The sequence below is a fragment of the Pholcus phalangioides genome, unplaced genomic scaffold (assembly GCF_987345545.1).
Source record: "Pholcus phalangioides strain wild (caught in Gottingen) unplaced genomic scaffold, Ppha-v1.0 ptg000002l_1, whole genome shotgun sequence".
Lineage (NCBI taxonomy): Eukaryota > Metazoa > Arthropoda > Arachnida > Araneae > Pholcidae > Pholcus > Pholcus phalangioides.
In genome coordinates this window covers 17,026,870-17,051,814 of record NW_028301595.1, presented here as the reverse complement: position 1 = coordinate 17,051,814, position 24,945 = coordinate 17,026,870, and the positions used below count along the sequence as shown (strand labels likewise).

The following is a 24,945-nucleotide window of genomic DNA, read 5'->3' as shown; positions in this document are numbered from 1 at the left end:
CAACCCTATTAGAGAAAAATTCCCTGCGACACCATAACCTTGCATTGTCCCTCACCAATCGATACTGGTGTCCCCTTGTAAAAGCAGTCGATTGGCGGTGTGCATGGTCCATCCTATCCATCCCATTGAAAATTTTGAACACTTCGATCATATCTCCTCGACATCTACGTTCTTCCAATGTAAACATATTCAAAAAATTACGTCTGTCTTCATAACTCAAGCCCCGTGTGCCAATAAAGACACGCGTAGCTCTTCTCTGCATTCCTTCAACCAAGTCTATGTCCCTCTGTAGGTATGGTCTCCAAAGCCTTACAGCATACTCCAGTCCAGGACGAACTAATCCTCGAAAAAGCGGAAGAATGACTGAAAATGAGACCAAGCATTCTATTCGCTTTTTTGACCACCGCTGAACAATGTTCAGAAAACCTAAGTCACTCGTCAATGAGAATTCCCAAATCGGTGACCCTGGTTGCATCCGGGATAGCGACACCATACTTTTCCGTTATTTTCTCTTAACATTGTAGGTTTAGTGAACTATATTTAGTAATTATAATCTATGCATTCTCTTGATAAATCGTACCAAGTGCTCAATCATACCAAGCATCACGAAAAAAAGATATCAAGATCATTTGTGGTGATCAAGCCGCTGTGGTGGTCGAGTGGCTATAGTGACGGACTCGTGATGCGAGGATCCGTGTTCGAACCCCACAGTGGTGGTTGGCTGAAGATGGTTTTCTGTGGTTCCCAACTTCAAGGCGCAAATGCGAGCCGATCTCCCCGTTAAAAAGTCTCGCCACAGAGAGCAACAGTCCTACAACGATAAATCATTCAATCATGACACTTCACTCATAGTTAGGGAAAACTGGCGGCAGATGGCAGCACTACACATAACAAGCATTACAGAGAAACAAAAAAAACTTCACGTCAGGTTTCACTACACGTACACGCACATTCCCGCATGTACCGATTCGTTGGGGGTTCAGGGGGGGTGCATGTGTGGTGTAGCAGTAGTAGGTAGGGCCTCCAAAAAATGGCTCGGGAATCCATGATGTTCTTAAGTCAGCCACCTCGTTGGGCAATTTGCCTGTTGTGGCGTTGTATTTGTATTTATATCAGGGCCAGATACAGCAAATGTTGACATCACGGCTATTGTATCTCTAATGCAATCACCTACCATCAAAGGAACTGACAGATAGATCTAAAGATTTAGAAACATAATTTTACTTTCTAAAAGTGCAATAAAGTCTGGCGGATATGCAGATGAAGATAATCTTGACGTCACAGCTTGTGCGGGGATTTGCGTCGTGTGATGCGCATGCGTCAAGTGTTCTTTAAAATAGTTGATTTTTTTACGTTTCACACATTGCTCTGTTATTTTGTTCTGTCAAAATAACAGAACAATGGACTTTTGAACCAGACAATGCTTCTTTTTTTTTTGACACGAAATAAAGTGTCCCAGACTTTGCCACGAAACTGGGCTGGAAGAGATCTCGGCAACGGGATAAGTCCAGTGGCGAAGTTCTGGCGTTCATTCATTCACTGCTGTACCTTGGAACATATTTAAAATCCGTATTTCATGATTACAGTAAGAAGATAAGATAATTCATGATTTATATATCATGTTTCATACCAGCGATTCCATAACTTTTTGAAGCGCGACCCCTCTTTTAGACAAAGATTTTATGGGTGACTCGGTGACCTTATATAGGGTGGCGTATGTCCCGTTTTCCGGGGTGATTTGCATTCTTGATTTTTTTTTAAATTAATGAATGTTCTTTAGTTTCCGTGTTCAGTAATAAATGAAATCAAATTACTTTTCAATATTTAGTTGGCTGAACTGTTTTATTATGAGAATAATAACTACCTACATGCTTTTTAGCTTCCGATCCTCCGGAGGGTTTCATCAACAGATCTACCTACCTATCTGCGTCGTGTCGTAATGATGCAGAGTGGGTAACTAAACTTTCAGGGTCACCATTACCAAACGCAGGGCCTAGGGTAAGAATATTTTCGGGTTCGTTTTGTAGGAAGAATAATTTGAGTTGATTTGTAACATTATTTGAATATTGATAATATTTTCGCAGCTACTCTTGCTTTATTATATAAAATTATTTCGGAGAATTTTCTATTGTACTCCTCGCAATGATTTTAACCCCCGCACTCCCTCTTCCCGATATTTTTTGAGTCCTTCCAACACTTTCAATGACTTCACTGCATCACAAAGCCTCATAAACGACACGCTAGCATTGTTCACTGTCCATAATCTAAACTTTCGATGTTTCCTCCATATATATTAGCATGCTACTCTCATCACTTTCTGTGTTTTTAATTTTTTTTAATATTTTAAAATCGGTTGATTCTTCCTGAAACCCCCTGTATAAATATTAACTTGATCTTTGATTATTGTGCATGTATTATTTGATAAAATTACAGTAAATGAAATTACGTTTAAAAAATCACATTAATTACATGATATGTAGCTGTTCAGTTGAGTTGGGGCATTTTTTTAGTTTTGACATCATCATCTTCAACCATTTTCAATCCACTGCTGGATGAAGGTCTCCTCTAAATTTTTCCATATTATTCTGACTGATGCTTTAGCCATCCAGTTGACTGCTGCCACTTTCCTGATCTCGTCGATCCATCTTACGTGGGGACGCCCTCTCGGACGTCTAACGCCACGAGGGGTACCAACCCAGAATACTTGTGGTCCATCTGTTGTCCTGTCTTATTGCAATATGTCCAGCCCATTTTGAAGGTTTAATTCTTTCCATGATATCATATACCTTTGTGCGGTTCCTTATCCAAGTGATTCGTTTTCTGTCTCTCCTTCTGATGCCTAGCATACATCTTTCCATGCCCCTTTGTATCGTCTTGCTTGTGAGTGTGTCCATGTTTCAGCTTCATGAGTCAGGGCTGGTAGCACACACTGGTTAAAAACTTTTCTTTTCAGACATAATGGCATGTGGCTCTTCAGAATTACATAGTTTTTTGCCGAAAGTGCTCCATCCAATCCTTCTGTTTATTTCATTAATGATTCCGTTGTTCATGGTAATTTCTTGTCCCAGGTGTACATAGCTTTCTACTTTTTCTATCTCTGTGTTGTTGAGCAAGATCTTCTTCTTCAAAGCAAAGGAGTTGAACATAAATTTAATCTTTTGCAGATTTATTTTCAAACCCACCTGAATACTTGCATTCTCCAGTTTTTGTATCATTTCTTTTAGTTTGGCAGGATTACTGCTGATAACAACAATGTCGTCGGCAAAACGTAAATGGTTGAGAAATTCTCCATTTGTTTTAATTCCTTTCTCGTCCCAACCCAGTTTTCTGAATATTTCTTCTAAAACAGCGGTAAACAGGTTTGGTGAGATAGTGTCAACCTGTCGGACTCCTTTTCAAAGTTTAATCTTTGCGTTTCCTTCATCCAAACGAAACTTTGCAGTTGCTTCGTCATATATTTTCTTGATGATATTGATGTAAGTCTTCTCTATCCCAATTACATCTAGAGCTTTAACAACAGCAGATGTGAAAACAGAGTCAAACGCTTTCTCAAAATCAATGAAGGCCATAAATAATTGTAATTCGTATTCCTTGTGTTTCTCTATGAGTTCTCTGATTGTTTTGATGTGATTCATTGTACTAAATCCACCTCGAAAACCTTCTTGTTCATTTGGTTGGGCGGCGTCGAATGTGGATTCAAGTCTATATGTCAGCACTTCGGTGAAGATTTTATAAATTACTGCTGATAGAAGACTAAGTTTGGTCGATAATTCTTGATATCCTCTTTTTCACCCTTTTTGTTAAGAAGAACCCATCATTGCGTTATTCCAGTCTTCAGCCAGTTTTAACATATTTCTACTTATATTATGAAAAATAAATTTCTTATTCGGACGTTTCATTTTTGAGAATCACTCGCGACCCATTCTTAGTTCATTAGCGTGACGTGTCGTGTTCCGTGATTTTCCACAGTACATGTAGCAAGTAATGCTGCAGGTTACGAACCCAAATTTAAAGGATTGCATGATATGCTCATAAGTTACATTCAAATACGTTAATATACGGGTAAATTTTTTGAAATTTCATTCTACATTTCGTCTATAAAACACAGTAATTCAAAAATTATATGTGATAGACCTTAGATTTTGGTTCATAACTTCAACAATAAATAGTAAAATATCACGCTAAAATTTCGTAATGATACAATGAGCAAATGTTTAGAGATCATGTCACAAACTCAAGTAAAACCCGTCCAATTTAAAGAAGTTCTGTGATTCGACGTGAAGAAATTTCTAATTGCGTCCCGTGCTTCACGTTACAAGTCAGCAGTTCTCAACCTGGGGCCATGTGACCTTCTTATAGTCCTGGGGTATTTTGAGGGACCACAATGAATGAATAGACGCTAGAAATCTGCCATCCGACTGATCCCGTTGTCGAGATGTCTTCGTGGCGATTCTAAGATGGCCGCGAGCGGGATTCAAATGGAAGGGGGAGGGGGACAGAAACTGCGAAAAAAAAAACAGAATGCGTTTAAATATGGTGAGAAAAATTGAGACTACTTTCAGAACCCTGCAGAACTGCCCTGAGAACCACCTCAACGCTTGGGCCCCATTAAGACATGATCTGGGGAGGATTTATGTCCACAGGAGGTATACATGCAAGGCCCGATTTATGCATGCCCAGGACCATATAAAATTTAAACAACATATATTTCATTGGCAAAACAAAGATCTTTAGTCACAGAAGGGAAAATTACTGCTTCACACGTCGTGTCAAAGTCCAGCCCGAAGTGAGATCTAATTCTATACTTTTCTGAGAGGAATCATGTGAATACGTAAGTGGCTAATTCCAAACTAAGTATGGGGCACCAAAGCGTGCCTGAGGGCCGATGAAGTTGAACCGACCCTGCGCAGAACCTGCACAAGATTGCCCACCAGGTGGCGTGAAGGTCGACTTCAATTATAGAAAAAAATTCAGTACAGATTTACACTCAAACAAAAAAATCAATCAATATAACGAGTAAAAAGGGTCTCATTGCTAATTTGGGCCCTGAAAAAAACGGGTATTTGGGGAGGACATTGAAAATGTGGTCTGAAGGGAGCTGTGGACGAAATAGGTTTAAAAAAAAAACATAAGTCACGTGACTTTCGAAAATATCACCCGATATTCGGGCCCTTGAGCCGAGATTTCGGTAGACTCCAGACCAAATATATTTTAGCAGGCCACCTATGTTCCCTTTCTAGTGATTTTATGATTAAAAAAAATTGGGGGGGGCTTCTTCGAGCCTAGAGTTCTATCAGTAGGCTGTTCCCGACATACCAACGATAACAATTTCGATTGCGTTTTTTTTTTTCTTGTGCCAGAACGTTTTCCTTTACGCAAAAATCCCTTTGAAGAAGAAGAGAAGTAAATGAAATATACATGCTAGGCGTTTTAGTTCCGGGGCTAGGGCCCCGTTCCACCCCGTTCCCCCCTCCACTGTTTCGAAATCTTCCGAAGTCGACAAGTTTTGGGTTGCAAAAGAGTAACGCCAGGAAGCTGAAACTGCACCATTCTTGAAATGTTTTCATTTCCATTATACTCTTTTTATTTTGCTTCTGGAAGTTGGCAAACGTTGTCTCGGGCAGAACGCCATTTAGGAGTTGAGCGCCTACCCTCTAATTTTTCTTTTTGTGCAAGAGTCTTTCTTGGCACTAATGGGTCATGAATCGAGTCAAATAAAGAAAAGACCCTTGAAACTTTATGGAGGGTTTTCATGTTCAAAGGAGGGTGTTGGAGGCAATGATGAAGGGTAAATTAATTTTTCCTCCGGCACAGCCTCGGGTTCCTGCCATTTTATTTTAAAACGTTAAAATGCAAAAATACAATGAGAAAACGTACTGTCATCGTTTCTTTTTTGAGGGGGAATCCAATTAAAACGCACGGGGTTCTCTTGATGTGATTTAAAGGTGCGTAAATTTTATCGGCGATCTTCAGACGCAAACTTCTTCGACGACAAATAACTTGCGAGGATCTTTCTTGACGAATGACTATTGAAGAATGGCCGACCTCTTTCGGGTGGGAGACTGATAGGGCTCAAAATCAGGAGCCCGGGGCATAGATCTCATTACTTATTTATTTTCACGCTATAAACTAGGCATCTTCAACCCGTTGCTCGCGAGCACCACGGTGCTGCTCCCCCGAAGCATCTGGAGTGCTCGATGCTCGTGTGCGATTTCGTGCTCGCGAGCACTTGGTCAACGTTTCGATTTAACACCCACCTTGTACAAATCGCATTCAAGGATTGAAATTATGTCAATTTCTTGCATTTGTACATGTTAAACTTTCTATAAGGGGTGCTCTTCTTTTGATGATGGGTACAGGCAAGTGCTCGCGACTAGAAAAAGGTTGAAGATATCATCTATAAACTTATTGTAGAGGGGAGCCCGTTAAAAATACTGACCTGGGGGACCCAATGTAGTGGGCCATGGTCATGATACATTTTTCACAGCATTATCTAAGGTAGTGGTGATGAGCAAAGTGCAGCCCGCTTAAAGGTTCTATCCGGCCCGGAGCACATTTCAGAATTCAAAGTAAATTCATTCAATGGAGAAGGATTGTTTGGTTCCCCTGATGGGTCTATGATGTTTTGTTTAAGGCAATCATGTTTGGGTCCATGATTGATTCTTTGGGTCCCCTTTGAACATGAAAACTTTTTCATGTGCAAGAAAAATGAAACATGTCCCAATAGATATGCATAGTTTTTAAAAAATACACTCTTTTTTTACTTTCATTGTAAAAACCACTGCCTGTCAATTGTCTCCAAACTGTCAAACCATTGTCTTGCTTTGCAATGAAACCGTGGCAGTCTTGAGAGTATACCTTACATTCCGCCACTTCATTCACTAAGCATAAAAATTCCAGTTATGTACCAATGTCAGAATATGTCCCGGCCCGCAAGCCCATCACTGATCCAAAGAATACGAATGCTAGGCCACTTTCAATAGAAGGGAAATGCCTATATTTTTAGGTATAGAAATTATTCAAATTACTGATTTTTTTCAGATTATTAGAATAGGTTAGAAATTCAGCCAAATGCAACCCAGAATGGGAAGAACTGGATTTATAACGGCTTTTTAGGCACTCCTAGGTGTCAGAGCAGTCTTAATGCACGGGCCGTTGCACGAGGCCTCGTGTTAATGAGACAAGAATGTGAAACAAAAAAAAAGAAGATTCCAAGTTGCTCGTACTTTAGGGCTTGAGTACTTTAGTTTCAGCACTTAAGCTGGAAGTAGCAGGGCCGCAACTAGGGGGGTGCAGGCGGAGCTGGTGCCCCGGGCGCCGGACTAGAGAGGGCGCAAATTTCACTCCTTAACCTCTCCTTCGACATTATGAGGGGGCGCCAAAATGCGTGCTTGCCCCGGCTGACCAAGCATCTAGTTGCGGCCCTGGGAAGTAGCATCTCACATATTTACATGCTCTTGAAAATCATAGTTTCCAATCTCATCGGTTTCCTTCAACTCCCCCCCCCCCCTTCCGCCACGTACAACAATGGGCTTTGTCTCTCCCGTGCCTCCTTTGTGGCCTCCTTTATCACCTGTCCGAATAACTTTAAACAAAATTTTTTCCCCGTGTTATGCTATTGGTCCGTTCATTACCTCCAGTATTTCTAGGAGGTATTCGTCCGTTCCGTCCTCTAAAAAAAAGTGATAACAATACCCATACGATAACATTATCAGTGATTCTAATAACCGGCTTCTACTCTAGTACTAATCTAATACGCGAGGATTATTAAATCCTAAAGCTCTCATACCAAATAATCCATGCAATTCCAGAACCCGAGACGTCTTCAAAAAAAAAAAACCAGCCAGCGTGCGTCTTATTTTCGAATTCGTTAATCAATCTTCACTCCGAGATACACTCACGTACGAATATCGCTGACTGAGTGTGGGCCGCCGCAACATCGCTTGGCAAAAACTGTAACTTTCTTCGCAATGACCATCAACCACCACTCCAAGGCCCTTTGCCACTCAACATTTTCAAACGGCGAGGCATTTCAATGCTGAAAGACGAAGAAGAGGTGCGAGGCCTAATGCAGCAGCGGCAAACAAAGACTGGGCTTCAAGACCCAAAATCACGTGACTCGCAATACAAAAAAAAAGAAATGGTTCTTATTGTTATTATTAATCGCGGTTCGGGAGAGTAACGAGGGACTTCTTGAAAGTGCTCCAAGTTTATCAGTTTGTTGTTATTCTTTCATTTATTTCTGACCAGACGCCATTTCCAGAAACAAAAGATTTGTTTGTTTGCTCTAGAAGATTCTTTTTTTTTTTGGGGGGGGGGAGGGGGGGTTAGGGCAGGTGCCCTTCGAAGTTTCTCTTCAAGTGGCCCTTTTCTCTTCGCGCGATATAATACATATGCGTACAGTAGTGTGTGTGTATTTGTGTTTCTTCTTTTTACACATACTTCCAAAAGCCAATAAGCTGGAAAAGTGAAAAGAGCCCAATGGGTCTTTTATTTTTTCTTCCCGTTGTTGTTGTTGAGAGGCTCGTTTCTATTTTTGAGTAGAAGGAATGGGCTCCTGCGCGCGTGTTTTCTTCCTCATTTCTTTCTGCAAAGCGTTTCCCGACCTGTGATACGCGTACCCGAATCCTATACAGAGGTGACACCTGGTTTCAATTAAGGACGCCTTCGAAAAACGCCGGGCCAGAAGCGTCTTTATAATATTGGGGAAAAGATTTTATACATTCTTAATGGACGGTGGAATTGAAAATTCAGAAAATGAAAATTATGAAAATTCAAAAAAAGGAAAATTATTAAAATTCAGGAAATGAAAATTATGAAAATTCGGTAAATGAAAATTATTAAAATTCGGTAAATGAAAATTACTAAAATTCGGTAAATGAAAATTATGAAAATTATGAAAATTATGAAAATTCGGTAAATGAAAATTATTAAAATTCGGTAAATGAAAATTACTAAAATTCGGTAAATGAAAATTATGAAAATTATGAAAATTATGAAAATGAAAATTATGAAAATTCAGAAAATGAAAATTATGAAAATTCAGAAAATGAAAATTATGAAAATTCAGAAAATGAAAATTATGAAAATTCAGAAAATGAAAATTATGAAAATTCAGAAAATGAAAATTATGAAAATTCAGAAAATAAAAGAAAATTTCAGAATAAATGAAAGAAAATTTCAGAATAAATGAAAGAAAATTTCAGAATAAATGAAAGAAAATTTCAGAATAAATGAAAGAAAATTTCAGAATAAATGAAAGAAAATTTCAGAATAAATGAAAGAAAATTTCAGAATAAATGAAAGAAAATTTCAGAATAAATGAAAGAAAATTTCAGAATAAATGAAAAAAAAATTCAGAATTTATAAAAGAACAATTGAATTGCAGAATTATTTCTTTCTAGACGAAAATGCATATTTTCATAATTGATGAAAATTCAGGATTCCAGAATGGATGAAAATGCAAAATTTATGAAAAAAAAATATCATCGCCGTAAGTCAGGCATCTTCACCCCGTTACTCGAGAGCACCACGGTGCTCCCTGAAGTACCCAGAGTGCTCGATGCTCGTGTCTGATTTCGTGCTCGCGAGTGCTTGATCAATTTTCCAATCGAACACCTTAGATGAATTGTATTCAAGGATTGAAATAACCGTCATTTCATGCGTTCGTATGCTAAACTTGCTGTAAAGGTGCTCTTCTTTTTGATGATGGATACAGGCGGTGCTCGCGACTGGAAAAAGGTTGAAGACCGCTGCCGTAAGTGCAGGACTCAGTGAGACCTCACCCGTCGCACACCCCTAACAGCGACTCTTTCAATACCTTTCAATGGACACACGATTCCTGTCAGCGGACAAAATTTCCGTTCCCATCGTGTCCGTTATAAAATTTACATTTTATGAAGCGGAAAAATATTAGCATACATTTGTAAATTACAGAAAATTTATGATATGAATGTTTCAAAAAAAAATTTTCTTTAATATTTTCTATATAATAAATCCAATGGTAATAAATAAACTGTATAACGCATGTATATTCGTATTCGCTTCGATTAATTTCATTTTTGAATTCTACGGTTTATTTAAATTTTGAATTTTTGCAATTTCATATACTGCTTTCAAATTCAATTTCTTCTCATCATCAATATGTTTATCAATTTTTCATTCATAAACAAGGAATTTTTTACAATATATGTATTTGCATATATATACACAGTATATATACCGTAATTTGTGAAACGTTTTGAAATTTTCAATTTCCAATTCACATGATTAATTTGTTTTCCGTTTTTAATACATAAACAATGAAACTTTAACAGTATATACACTGAAGAGTCAAAAAAACTGGTAAACCTGCCTAATATCGTGTAGGGCCCCCGCGAGCCCGCAGAAGTGGCACAACACGACGTGGCATGGACTCGACTAATGTCTGAAGTAGTGCTGGAGGTAATTGACACCATGAATCCTGCAGGGCTGTCCATAAATCCGTAGGAGTAAGAGGGGGGGTGGAGATCTCTTCTGAACAGCACGTTGCAAGGCATCCCAGATATGTTCAATAATGTTCAAGTCTGGGGATTTAGGTGGCCGGCGGAAGTGTCTAAAGTCAGAAGAGTGTTCCTGGAGCCACTTTGTAGCAATTCTGGACGTGTGGGGTGTCGCATTGTCCTGCTGAAATTGTCCAAGTCCGTCGGAATGCACAATGGACATGAATGGGTGCAGGTGATCATACAGGATGCTTTGCTTACGTACCTGTCACCTGCCGGAGTCGTATCTAGACGTATCAGGGGTCCCATATCACGCCAACTGCACACGCCCCATACCATCACAAAGCCTCCACCAGCTTGAACAGTCCCCTGTTGACATGTAGGGTCCATGGATTCATGAGGTTGTCTCCATACCCGTACACGTCCATCAGCCCGAAGCAATTGGAACCGAGACTCGTCAGACCAGGCAACGTGTTTCCAGTCCAATGTCGGTGTTGTCGGGCCCAGACGAGGTGTAAAGCTTTGTCTCGTGCAGTCATCAAGGGTGGGCCTTCGGCTCCGAAAGCCCATATCGATGATGTTTCGTTGAATGGTTCGCACGCTGACACTTGTTGATGGCCCAGCATTGAAATCTGCAGCAATTTGCGGAAGGGTTGCACGTCTGTCACGTTTAATGATTCTCGTCAGTCGTCCCGTTCTTGCATGATCTTCTTCATGAGTGGTGCATGAGTGGTGTAGTAGTAGTAGGTAGGGCCTCCAAAAAAAATAGCTCGGGGATCCACGATGTTCTTAAGTCAGCCACCTCGTTGGGCAATTTGCCTGTTGTGGCGTTGTATATGTATTTGTATAAATTACAACCGAAAGAATTTATTGAAAATTTGAAAAAAATTCTGAGAAATTCGTTCATTAATAAATAAGAAATTTCTTAAATATGGAATCATATATGAAAATAATTACATTTATTCATATAATTATTGTCAAATGTTATAATTGATATAAATGGCAATAACATTTATTTCTCCTTGTGGTTTTAGGATTGTACGGATCATTATTATTTATCCACTATTTATTGTGATATTACATTCTATTGTTATTCATTGATAAATGTCATGCCATAACATTTAATAATTACTAATAAAATGTTATTTATTTGTCGATGTTACGTGAACATTTTTTGTAATCGGTGAAAAAATAAAATTTGATTGAAACAACCAATTGTGTGTTGGGGAAGATAATTTTTATAATTTACATTGTTTAGTGTTCAATGCTATCGGTAGTGTTATTGATACTGATTTTTGGAACCCCCCCCCCCCGTCCTCTTGCCTAAATACATATACAGTCAAACCTCGTTAATAAGTCACTCTTGGGAGAGCAAAAATATGACTTGATAAGCGGAGTGACTCGTTAAACGGAGTAAGCCATAGAGCTGTACCAATTCCTGCTTGAGGAAAATTGGAACTTCCAAAAAAGTGATCCGGTAAGCGGAGTGACGAGTTAACCGGGTGACGCACTAACGAGGTTTGACTGTATTATGGAAATGGTGATTTAAATAGACATATATTTTAGAGCATACATGTTCGGCCCATAGCCCGTAAGCCAAATGTTATCCTCGGAGTCATCTGATGGGGCCGACGATCTGCAATATAATTTTGTAAAAATATGAACTGGTACAGTTCCAAATCCCTCATGTGACTCGCAGCATATTTACAGATCACTTAAATGACCCATGGTACCCATTTACAGATCACCGTGGCAAAGGTCCAGATCACTTGGGTGACCCGACGGTTCCAAATCCCTTAAGTGACCCGCGGCATATTTACAGATCACCGCGGCGCAGTTCCAGAACACTTGAGTGACTCGCGAATCAGTGCCACGTACTCAAGTGACTCGCGAATCAGTGCCACGTACTCAAGTGACTCGCGAATCAGTGCCACGTTCTTAAGTGACTCGCGGTACATTTACACATCATCACGGCACAGTTCCAGATCATTCAAGAGGTCCGCGGAACATTCCCAACTCACTTGAGTGACCCGCGGTATATCTTCAGATCACTTAAGTTACCTGCGGTGCTATTCTATATAACTTAATTCAGTGGCCCGCGAAACATTTTCCAATCAATGAAGTAGCCCGCACTCTCCTAAAAATTGAACACCCTTGTTCTAGAGCAGTGTTTCCCAAAGCGGGCAATATCCCCCTCTGGGGTAGGGGGCGATGGAGGCAGCTTTGGATTTAGCATAGGATTTTATGGATGGGCGAGTTCTAGACGATGGAAGAAACAAAAAATGAAGGGGACGAAAGAACAACTGTTCGAGAAACTATGTTCTAGACCAGTGTTTCCCAAAGTGGGCAATACCGCCCCCTGGAGGCGAAAAAATGGTCCAGAGGGCGGTAGAAACTATGGGTTTAGTGTGGGATCCTATAAGTTGGCTCTTGTGTTGGGTGCCAATGGGAACGAAAAATTTTTGAAGGAGGGGCGATGGGATAAAAAGTTTGGGAAATTACATTCTTGACCAAGGATGTTCAACGTTTTCGCGCGCCACTTCATTGGTGTGAAAACGTGTCGCGGGCCACTAAATTCAGCGTTCGAGCAGCACCGCAGGTCACTTATGTTATAAAAATTGGTAAAAAATTCTGATTCAGATTGTGCTTTTGCGCAACAATAGTTTCGAACAATGCATTCGCTAAAAGTTTTTTCCACAACACATACGGTACCAAATGCTTTTTCAACAATGCCTTTTTCAACAATGCTTTTTCAACAATGCTTTTCAACAATGCTTTCTATAACGCGTACTGAAAGAGAAGACTCTGTTTAGATATGTTTTTGAACACAGAGATCTTTTATATTAACGAGTTTTCAACGATGCTTTAAGTATTAATGAAGCCTAAAACACAAGACACAAGATTCTGAAAAATCAATGATTCAGTAACTTCTGGTAATTGCGTCTTTCGAACAATGCGTTTAGTAACAATGATTTTTGTACATCATGGTCCTCGTCATCAGTATCTTTTGACAATAAATATGTTTCGAAAGAGGCTACTGGTAATAATGGTTTTTGAACAATGTGCGCAACAACAATGAATTCTGAAAGATACGGTCCTAACAATAATTATGTCTCTCAAAGGTTGGCTTAAAGTAAAACAGGTTTTTGAACAATGCATTCTGTAACAACGATTTCTAAAAAGAGATTGTTCTGACAATGAAATACGCTTCAAAGAGAGATTTCTGGCAATAATGATTTTTCAACAATGCGTTCAACAACATTGATTTACAAAACAGGCAGTTCTGACAACAAATATGTGACTTCTGACAAAAATTGTTTTTGAACAATCTGCGTTCAACCAAAAAAAGATTTTTCAATATTAGGTTCAGGCAATAGTAGTTTTTGAACAATGCGTTCAGCAACACAATGATTTCCAAAACAGACGGTTCCAGCAATAAATATGATTTGAAGAGAGAAAGAGAGAGGTGACTACTGGCAATAATATTTTTTGAACAATGCTTTGGTAACAATTATTTCCGGAAGAAAATGTATCTTTAGGCAATTATAATATGCTTTAAACTTTAAAGTTTAACTTTAAATAAAAACTACGAGAGCGATAATTTTTTTCTTCAAAATAATGCGTTCAGCAACAATGGTTTGTAAAGAGAATTTTTGAAAGGATCCTTTTTCCAAACCAATTATATTGATATTCTATTGATTTATATTGATACCTATTAATCAAACCAATTTATATATTCATATTCCTTTTTTTTAATCGATTTTAGTAAACCGAATTTTATTGATCGAAGATTAAAAGACAAAAAGCTAGGCCGAACCTCACTGATCCAGGGCCTAATGTGGAAACAATCATTTGTGGAAAAAATAGCATTTCTACGGAGGATCCCTACGAAACAGTCCGCATCAGTATCAGGCCGGGATTACTCTATAAAAGTTTTACAAAAGTTTATTTGTAAAACTTGGAAAATGGAACTAAAAATTCGAGCGAATGCAAAATTCTGTAATGCGCGAAAGCAAAAAATTCTGGAAATCAGATGAAAATTCAAATCTAACGGAAGGGGAAAAAAACATTCAGAAATCAATGAGAATTCCGAATTAACGGAAGAAAATGTTGTTTTGAAATAAAACTATTTTTGGTGAAAATTCAAAATTAAAGGAACAAAAAATTCCAGAATTGACGAAAATTCAGAATTGATGGGAGAAATAACTCCAGAGTTAATGGAAGAAATAACTACACAGTTAATGGAAGAAAATTCAGAATTAAGGAAAGAAATAACTACAGAACTGATGGAGATTGAGAAATTAATGAAATTATTGGTTTCATTGATTGATGAAAATTTAGAATTATCCGTGTAAAACAAAATTCAGAATTATAGCAAGAAATAATCTAAGAAAATTGAGGAAAGCCTCCCATAGTTTACTGTGAGTGCGGGGCCGCAGAAAAAGCGGGGCCCGGTGCGGCTGCACTTGTCGCATACCTCCTAAGGTCGGATAAATGCGAGGGGACAACAAAGGCCCGCTAGTTCACGAGACACCCCATTCATTGGGCGAGCTTGCAGGATGGCGTGGGGGAGCATCGGCCCATGATACCTTCCAGAGACTGGGTTTCACCCTTTCTATTTTATACTTTTCCTGGGATGTTCGGATTAGTACGGTTTAAAATATAAAGATATATCACACATGAATTAACTCTTTAACTGATGTCACATCACTTACCTCACATATTTAAGGCCAACAAGCATGAAACATTCCAAAAAAAGGGGGGGATAACAAAATTATCGCGCGCGCGTGCGTGTGTATCTTATCCGCTTTTGCGTGCTTCTTTCGCGTTACGGCACCACAAGACAAACTGAAAAGTTTATACGCGGAACTTGTGAGAGTAAACACTAAAATGAAACAAAAATAAAACATATGTATATATATATATAATTGGCCTTGTTTCCTTTTTCTTGTTGCAGACCGTGTTGAAAGAACTTCGCCAAGTTGGTAGCCACGTGGCGTCGATTTGTTTACCGAGAGTAAAAAGTTTGGTTCCTGGGGTCGGAAAGGCATAAATTATCACAACGACGGGACACTTATCACTCTAATTAAGTAGGCGCTTCGCGGTAACATGTCAGGAGAATTTTGTACCGCCGACACATTGCTTAACACATCTGCCAACGCTGAATTGTATATTATTTATTATTGTTAATCTTCTTCCGGGAGCCTACGTGATAACAGGCTATCAGTGACGAGATAATCATAAGATAACATAGGAGAGATATCACATAATAACTATTATAAATGTCAAATTAACTCAATTATTGATTCAATTATTGAAAGTATTTAATTAATACTTAAATTCTAAAGTTATCAAATGCTAACCAAGTAATTTTTTAGATAAAATATAATATTTCTATTACGAAGTATTTTTTAATATTAGTCTATTTTATATAATGATTATGATATTTTAGGAGTAACTGGCTCTGTAAATTGGAAAATGGGTACTGTGAGCCGGGGTAACTTTAGGACAAGTATTGCACGATTTGGGAATATGGTATCCGTACTGAAATCACTACAGCCCGGATTATATGCGCTACAAAAGTATGCACTAAAAATGCTGAAATATGCACCAAAAGTACCTAAAATAGAAATGTGAAAATAAGAATGGAAATCCTTGTGGAAAATCATCCAGAGAGCAGAAATCAGTGCCTCTCGTCATTTCGAAAATATCAGCGTTAAAGATTGGTAATAAGATTGGTAAAATTGGTATAAGATTGGGTGGGAAAAAAGTCCGTAGAAACTTTAGAAATTCATAAATACCGTTAAAATAACCGAAATAAAAAACGGTTTGCAGGGTTAGCATCGCTAGGTCACGGGAATTTTTTTGGACAGGAAAAAAAAAAAGTCGAAGAACATCCGATGGGTGGCACTGACGTACACAAGTCAAAGAAAAGATATGCAAATAACGAATAGAATGACTCCAAATCGTTTATTACAGCAGCATGTGTTCCACATGACCACCACCACAGGGGGAATAATACATTGCAGGCGAGTCAGCAACGACAGAGTGCAGCAGGTCCGAATGTACAGGGTGATCAGCGAATAAGCCCTTATTTCAAAATTAAATATCTCTACAACAAAGATCAATAGAATTATGCGGTAAACGGTACGTTTATTAGCAAAACTGTAAGAATCTTGTACAGAAATTCCGAAAATTTAGTTTTTTTTTAATTTTTTAAAATTAAAAAAAAAACTGGAGATTTTGGGGTTCCGAAAATCCTCATTTGCGTGAAGAGAAACCACTGCATTCGCCTAAAGTTACTGCATGGGCTGTGGTATGCGCCATGAGTGCTGACAAATTGTTCCAAAATTGTAACGTAACGTTCAGTAGTGATCGTTTCTCGCACGAAGAAGGGGCCGATAATGCCTCTGGCGCATACCACCCATGCAGTAACTTTAGGCGAATGCAGTGGTTTCTCTTCACACAAATGAGGATTTTCGGAACCCCAAAATCTCCAGTTTTGTTTGTTTTTTTAAATTTTAAAAAAAATTTTTAAAAAACTAAATTTTCGAAATTTCTGTACAACATTCTTACAGTTTTGCTAATAAACGTACCGTTTACCGCATAATTCTATTGATCTTTGTTGTAGAGATATTTAATTTTGAAATAAGGGCTTATTCGCTGATCACCCTGTATATGTTACCGGCAAAGTATGGATTTCATACTTTGCCGGTAACATATACATGACACCTCTCGGCGGATCACATCGATCTAGCGATGCTAACCCCCCCCCCCTTGAGTTACCCTATTAACCCTATTGTTTGAAGAATAAAACGATAAAAAGTAATCTTGCAAACATTAGTACAATGCGATTAATATTTAAAAAAATGCTAAAAATATGCACTTATTCTAAAATTTCTGTGTTTTTTTACGTTTATATGCACTAATTATTAAAAAGTGCTAAAATATGTGATTGCCACTAATGCATTTGCATATAATTCGGGCTCTAGTTATCAGTCACGAGATTATCAGAAGATATCAATAAGGGAGAAAATAACGTATGATTATGAATTCAACTTATAATAAAATTATTATATTTTAATAATAGGCTCGATACACAAACCATTTATACATAGCCTACTTTTTCAAATTATAATAAAACTATCCAATTCAATAGGCTAATAAAATTTTAGATTTTGGTTAATTTTTTTCGATAAAATACGAAATTCCCTGAAAAATTATTCAATGCTATTATAATTATAATGATAAAAATATTTTAGAAAAAATAGACTATGTAAGTTATTTAAATAACTAATATAGCCTATTTAATTTATAGTAAAATTTAAATATAATATTCACATGTAATCTAATAAATAGCCATATAATAGCAGTAAAATTAAATAAATAGTCAAAAATAGGCAATATAAAGTTGTTAAATGACAAATAAATAACGAATAACAAAGTAATTTTTCTTAGATAAAATACGAATAAATAATGAAATATTGTCCGATATCATTCTAATTAAAAATGATAATATTTTAGTAATAATAGTAGTCTATATATGAATAATTTAAATAAGTTATATACCTTTTTTTAAATTATAAAAAAAATTATTAATTGTAATAGGCTGATAAAATTATTGAATGATAAATAAATTACGAATAACCAAGTAATTTTTTAGATGAAATACCCATAAATTCAAAAACATTGTTTGATATCATTCTAATTATAATGATGATAATATTTTGGGAATAATAGGCTGTATTAATTATTTAAATATTATTATTTAAATAAATAATGTAGCCTATATATTTAAATTATATTACAATGAACATTTTCAGTTTAATAGGCTGATAAAATTATTAAATGATAAGCAAGTTATTTTTATTAGACAAAATACAAAATTCCCATAAATTCTGAAATACTGTTCGATATTATTCTAATCAAAATGACAGTATTTTAGGAATATATGAACTATTTAAATAATTTACATAGCCTATTTAAATTATAATAAAATTATCAAATGATAAATAAATTTTGAATAACCAAGTAATTTTTTACATAAAATACCCATATATTTTGAAATATTGTTCGTTATTATTCTAATAGGCTATATGAATTATTTAAGTATTACTATTTAAATAACTAATATAGCCTATAAATTGAAATTATTATGAAAATTTTCAATATAAAATTCCCATAAATTCCGAAATATTGTGTTCAATACTATTCTGATTAAAATTATAATATTTTAGGTAAAATAGGCTATATGAATGATTTGAATAACTAATATAGTCTATTTAAATTACAATAAAATTTGAGTACAGTAGCCATAAAATTAAACAAATAGCCATATAATCGGCTATAAAATTATTAAATGATAAATAAATTACTAATATGGCCGAGTAGTTTTTTAGATAAAATACCCAATTCTGAAATATTGTACATTTTTCTTTTTTTTATGATGATAGTATTTTAGGAATAATAGGCTATGTAAATTACTCAAATAATTGACATAACCTATTTAAATTTTTTTTAAATTATCAAATTTAATTGTCCGATAAAATTGTTAAATGATAAATAAATAACGAATAACCAAGTAAATTTTTATAGATAAAATATGAAATTCCAATAAAGTCCGAAATGTTGTTCAGTATTATTCTTATTATAATGAAGATAATAATTCAAGATTAATAGGGTATATGGGTTAGAAAATATTAAAATTATTAAATGATAATCAATTAATTTTAAAAAAAATGTATGAAATTTGTATAAAGTCTGAAACATTGTTCAACATTACTGAAATTATTGTAATGATAATATTTTGATAAATAATATATAAATTGGAAAATAATTATTTGAGAAAATCAAATGCTTACCGAGTATTTAGGATAATGTACGAAATTCTCAATTATTGTTCAATATTATTCAAACCATTATGATAATAACATTTGGCAATCAAGTAGTTCTGGAGGAGTGCAAAATTCACATAAATATATATACAGGGTGATTATAAAGAAACTATCCCGACATATGGGCCCCTAACTATCATACCATTCACAGAAACTGAATGAAATTTTGGCATAAGGTATTTTGAAGTATGCGCTCAAGAATGATATGGAAAACAACAGTGTCACTCTAACAGTTACGGTTACAGTGAGAAAAATTTCGAAAATATCAAATGGCAACACCAAGTTTTTTGTATTGGAATGTGATCTCCATTGTGAATAACCCTAAATAGCGTTCGAACGGCAACTGTAGCATGATAATCTCCGGCGGTAGATAGGCTAAAAGTGAGGACAACCAATAAGGGCAGAGAAGCAGCATAAAATAAAGCATTTTATTGTGTTTCACAAATTTTCCACATGACCTTGTGGAGGACTAATCAGGCTGGGATCTCAGCCGAAGTGTGACGAACATTAATGCTCTGGTGCATGGCAAAGTCCTTTTTACTTTTTCCTTGCCTAGCTCCGGGGATTTTCATGCTACAGGTGCCATTCCAACGCTATTTAGTGTTTTTCAGTATGGAGATCGGTGTTGCCATTTGATATTTTCGCAATTTTCTCACTGTAACCGTAACTGTTAGAGTGACACTGTTGTTTTCCATATCATTCTTGAGCGCATACCTCAAAATACCTTATGCCAAAATTTCATTCAGTTTCTGTGAATGGTATCATAGTTAGGGGCCCATATGTCGGGATAGTTTTTTTATAATCACCCGGTATAATATTAAATATTAAAAATATATTAAAATTATTAAATACAGTCGAATCCCGTTTTAACGAATATCATTATAGCGAAAATCTCGTTTCAGCGAGCACTTTTCTAATCCCCCAGATAACTTTAAATAGGAACAATGCTAAAACCTGTAATTCCTTTATAACGAAATTTTGTTATAAAGAAGTGATTTCTCCGGTCTCTTGGAGTTCGTTATAACGGGATTCGACTGTAATAATTTTTTTTTTAAAGTTAAAATCGAAAATTCCTATAAAAGCTTAGTCTTAATGTTCAGCCGCTGTGGTGGTCGAGTGGTCATAGTGACGGACTCCCATCGCGAGGATCCGGGTTCGAACCCCACCGGCGCCACAGTGGTGGTCGGTTGAAGTTGGTTTTCTGTGGTTTCCCACTTCAAGGCGCGAATGCGAGCCGATCTCCCCGTTGAAAAGTCTCGCCACAGAGAGCAACAGGCCTACAACGTAACAAATATTCAATCATTACACTTCACTCACGATTTCAAGTATAGATGGCAGCAGCACTGAAATATCAAGCACAACACTAGCTACACACTCAGGCTGTTAGGTGCACTCACTTTGTTCCAGACTGCCACGAAGCTGGGCTGGAAGAGATCTCGGCAACGGGATAAGTCCGGTGGCAGAGCCCCTGGCGTTCATTCATTCAGTCTTATTGTTCAATAATATTGAAATTATTGTGATACAGGGGTGTCCCATGAATTCGTAAATAATTTAAAAATTCATAAAAATGAAAGGAATTGGTATATGTGAATTGCGGTTTGCAAAAACGTTATTCTCACGAAAGAAACATTTCTTTTTGGTACATTTAAAAAAAGTTCAAATGTTTGTCGATAGATGACGCTGCACGAAAACAAATCACTGGAAATACGCAGAGTCTGAGTCCTTCCCATGGTGTACAATTCACAGCTCATCCACGAATCACCGGCTGAAGCTTTGCGAACATTTCGGACAGCGAAGAGATTGAAGAAAGCTTCAGGTCCAATCACTCTACTTTCAGCATAGTCTAGGTCTTCATCGACCCCACGTGCTGAAATCTCTTGATTAAGACAAAGCGGCTTGCCATGATCTGGTTAGGAGAGGAGGAGGTCTAATCACTCTGGTCGTGAAGCGCTCTCTATCGACACAATTTGAACTAATTTTTTTCTTTCCGTTCCAAACAAAAGTCTTCCTGAGAATAATTTTTTTACTAGAAACCGCATTCAAATATACCTATTCCTTCAATTTTTAAACTATTTTCAAATTCATCGCGGGCATCCTACGGTATCTAAATTGAAAAAAAAATTCAATTTCAATGAAATTTTATTGTTTTTTGCGATTTTTCTTCAATTTCTCTCTGTCTCATTAAATTATTATTTTATTAATATACATTATGTGGAATTATTATTATTTTTTTTTTTAATCTTTTCTGGAAAATTGAATTGGAGTGAATTATTTTTGGATTATTTCTTTTTTGTTAGAAATCAAAAATTATTTCAAATATTTCAGGCATTTTAGATTTTGGACTAAAAACTATGTGTAGTTATTACTACAGTCGAATACCGTTATAACGAACTCCAAGAGACCGGAGAAATCATTTCGTTATAACGAAATTTTCGTTACAAAGGAATTTCAGGTTGTTTGCATTGTTCCTAAACATACTTATTTGAGGATTAGAAAAGTGTTCGTTAAAACGAGATTTTCGTTATAACGGTATTCGTTAAAACGGGATTCGACTGTATTTGAAAACTCTCTTCAAAATTAAATACTATAGAAAAAAAAAATGGTTAATATTCTAAACTCAACTTAGAAAGCCCTAAACCATAGTTTCCCAAACTTTTCGTTTCCGATCGCCCCCTTCTTCAGAAATTTTTTTCCCTCATCGCCCCCTAACTCAAGAAAACCCATAGGATCCTATGTTAAATTCGTAGCTTCTACCGCCCCTCCCCGGACCATTCCATATCCCACCAAGGGGCGATATTGCCCATTTTCGGAACCACTTGCCCTGAACCACCCTCTATTTTTCCTCTCTTGAAGGGGGGCTCCTGGCGAACATTTTTGTTACGAGCCCACCCTGAACTTTTTACAAGCCCCTCTGCAATAAATTTTTGTGTAAAAGAAACAAAAAAATGTGAAAATCTGCAAATTTCTCGAAAGGGGAAGAAACTAATTTTGAATAATTGAGAAATCTCTTCATTCCTACCTCCAGAGTCGTCTTAAATAATATTGGTGACCTAGAGAGTAGGAGGAGGCAGCAAAAGGAACATCTGCCCTGGACCGTTTATATTATACGGTAGAATAGAGGCAGCCGTGATCTGTCCCGGACGGCAAAATTTAGGGGGGGGGGGGGCTAATGTTAAGTGGGATGAAAAACGTTGTTATAAAATCCATTTAATTTTATAGTGGGGTTGGCGGCAAAATCATGTTTGCCCCACTCCTCACCAGGGCCGTCTTAAGAACATCATGGACTCCCAGACCAAGTGATTTTTCTGAGACCCTACCTGGAAAACTCTCGAAAAATTTTACTAAATTCTGAGGCCCCAGAGCCGTGCCCGGGTGGACCAATGCGTTAAGACGGCACTGTTCGCCTCACAAAAATCACAATAGCGGGCCCCGTCCTGAGGTCCAATATTGATCAGTGTTAGATCAGTTTCCCAAACTTTTCATTCCATCGCCCCCTGTTTCAGAAAATTTTTTCTCTCATCGCCCCCCCTGACTCAAGTGAACCCATAGGATCTTATATTAAATCCATAGCTTCGATCGCCCTCCTGCACCATTCCACCGCCCACCAGGGGGGCGATACTGCCCGCTATGGGGGGAACACCGAGTTAGATATTCCTGGCCTGACCTGGCTTTTCAAATTCGAAACATTCGGAAATCCTGCTGCTACGAAATTTTCAATCAGAAATATCAACGCGCCATCTGTCGGAAACTAAAACAAATACATTTCAAAACAAGAATTCAGTAAAATTTGTACATACTGTAACTATAAAAATTCGGAACTGCTAGTTTTTCAGAGGTGCTTAATGTAATTCTGCAGTTGCTTAGTTGGTTTAGGCCCTGACGTTGGGAGAAGTGATTGTAACTAATTCTCCAGGCATGCTCCGTATAGGCCGGAATCTTTTTTTGCTGGGCCTTTCTTCGCTATATTTATTATTCTGGGTCAGGTTCCCTAGGCTGGGATCTTTGGCGAACCCCAAAGCTAGATTTTTCACGAGTCTTCTATAGTGAATTTATAGCATGAAAAAAAAATTATGGTATTTGTCTCGGGGGCCATAGGGCTAGAGCCCAGTCAGCCCTACCCTTGTTTTTTATTATATATAAATTGTGATCCTCACGTATTCCTAAGGGATCCTTGTGGGGGGCTATGCTTATAATAAGGTATAAAAAATCATTCCGGCCTCACGGCTGGGGCCTTGTCAGTCTTCCCCTCGGGCCAGCGATGAGTAAATATGGAAAAACCCGGTATTTTATAAAATAATTTAATTGGCAGGCTGGTAATTCCAACCAGATATAACGGCCTTTGAACATAATTATTTTCCCTGGGACCCACGAAGCTCGCGAGGCGGCCCCTTGCATTGAGAGATGCACGATAACCCATCCTGGAGCCGCGTTTTCTAGACCGGGATAGTTCTAGGCTCCTCTCCAGTAAATTTAAAGTACAGTATAAAAAAACTATTCCGAGACCCTCCAAGCTGAAGTCTCTTTATTTTATATGATAAACTATTGTTTTCTTATATGATTTCATGGTAAATATGTAAATCAATAGGCTGGCAATTTCAGCCATATTTGAGCCTCTGAATATTAATTTCCCGGTGGGGAAGGGGCCACGATGCTCTCGAGGCGGCCCTGGCGATGGGAGAAGTGATACTATCCCATTCTGGAGCCGTGCTCCCTAGGCCGGGATCGTTGGTGGTGTATTTTCTTCGGTAAATTTGAAAAACAGTATTAAAAAAATCATTCCGCACTTGGGGAATGGATAACTGTGCAGAAAACCGAGTAACCGCCTCTGAACATCATTTACCCGGGGACCCCGTGACGCATTTGAGACGTCCCTGGCGTTGGGAGTTATATCTGGAGCCGTGCTCATTGAGAGCCGGGATCTTTGGTGGGTTCTTTTCTAGGAAATTTTTAGTACATTAAGAAAAAACAAGATGAAAAATTATTCGGCTCCCTCCGTCTAGATCAGTGATTCCCAACGTGGGCGTTAACGCCTCCTGGGGGGCGATGGAATGTTCCGGGGGGGGGCGGTAGAAGCTACGGGTATAACATAGGATCTTATGGGTTGGATTGCGTTGGGAGAAAAAAAATTCTGAAGAAGGGGGGCGGTGGGACAAAAAAGGTTGAAAAACTATGGTCTAGATCAGTGGTTCTCAACCGGAGGCCATATGGCCCCCTAGTGGTACCGGGATACTTCAAGGGGGCCACGGAAGAAAATGGAGAAAGGGGTCATGACAGGTGGTTTGGGGGGCTGAGAAGAAAAATTAAGGTGTGAAGAAATGAAGCTTTTATATAAGTGACTATACATTACAGAATCAAACAAAACCAGGGCCGTCTTAGGGCATGGACCCACCCGGGCCTCACCGCCTACATTTTGCAGCAGATTCGCTAGGATGGGGTTTTTCACAGACCCCCGGCTAGATTTTTCATAGACAATTAAATTTATACGTGAAAACAAAAATATGATGAAAACCATATCAGTCCCCTTCTTGTGAGGTGTCATGGCCGAGGGTCTCATGTCATAGTACAATATA

The 24,945-nt window shown here is 37.6% G+C and overlaps 1 protein-coding gene across 1 annotated transcript in view; it reads right to left on the bottom strand.

The window, feature by feature from the left end:
- The window catches only part of LOC149089584 (uncharacterized), a 53,663-nt gene extending 38,323 nt beyond the window's left edge, over positions 1-15,340 (bottom strand). Inside the window, exon 1 of the mRNA XM_089239197.1 lies at positions 15,197-15,340. The gene's annotated coding sequence lies outside the window, so the exon portion shown is untranslated. The remainder of the gene's footprint in view (positions 1-15,196) is intronic.
- Positions 15,341-24,945: the final 9,605 nt, after the last annotated feature.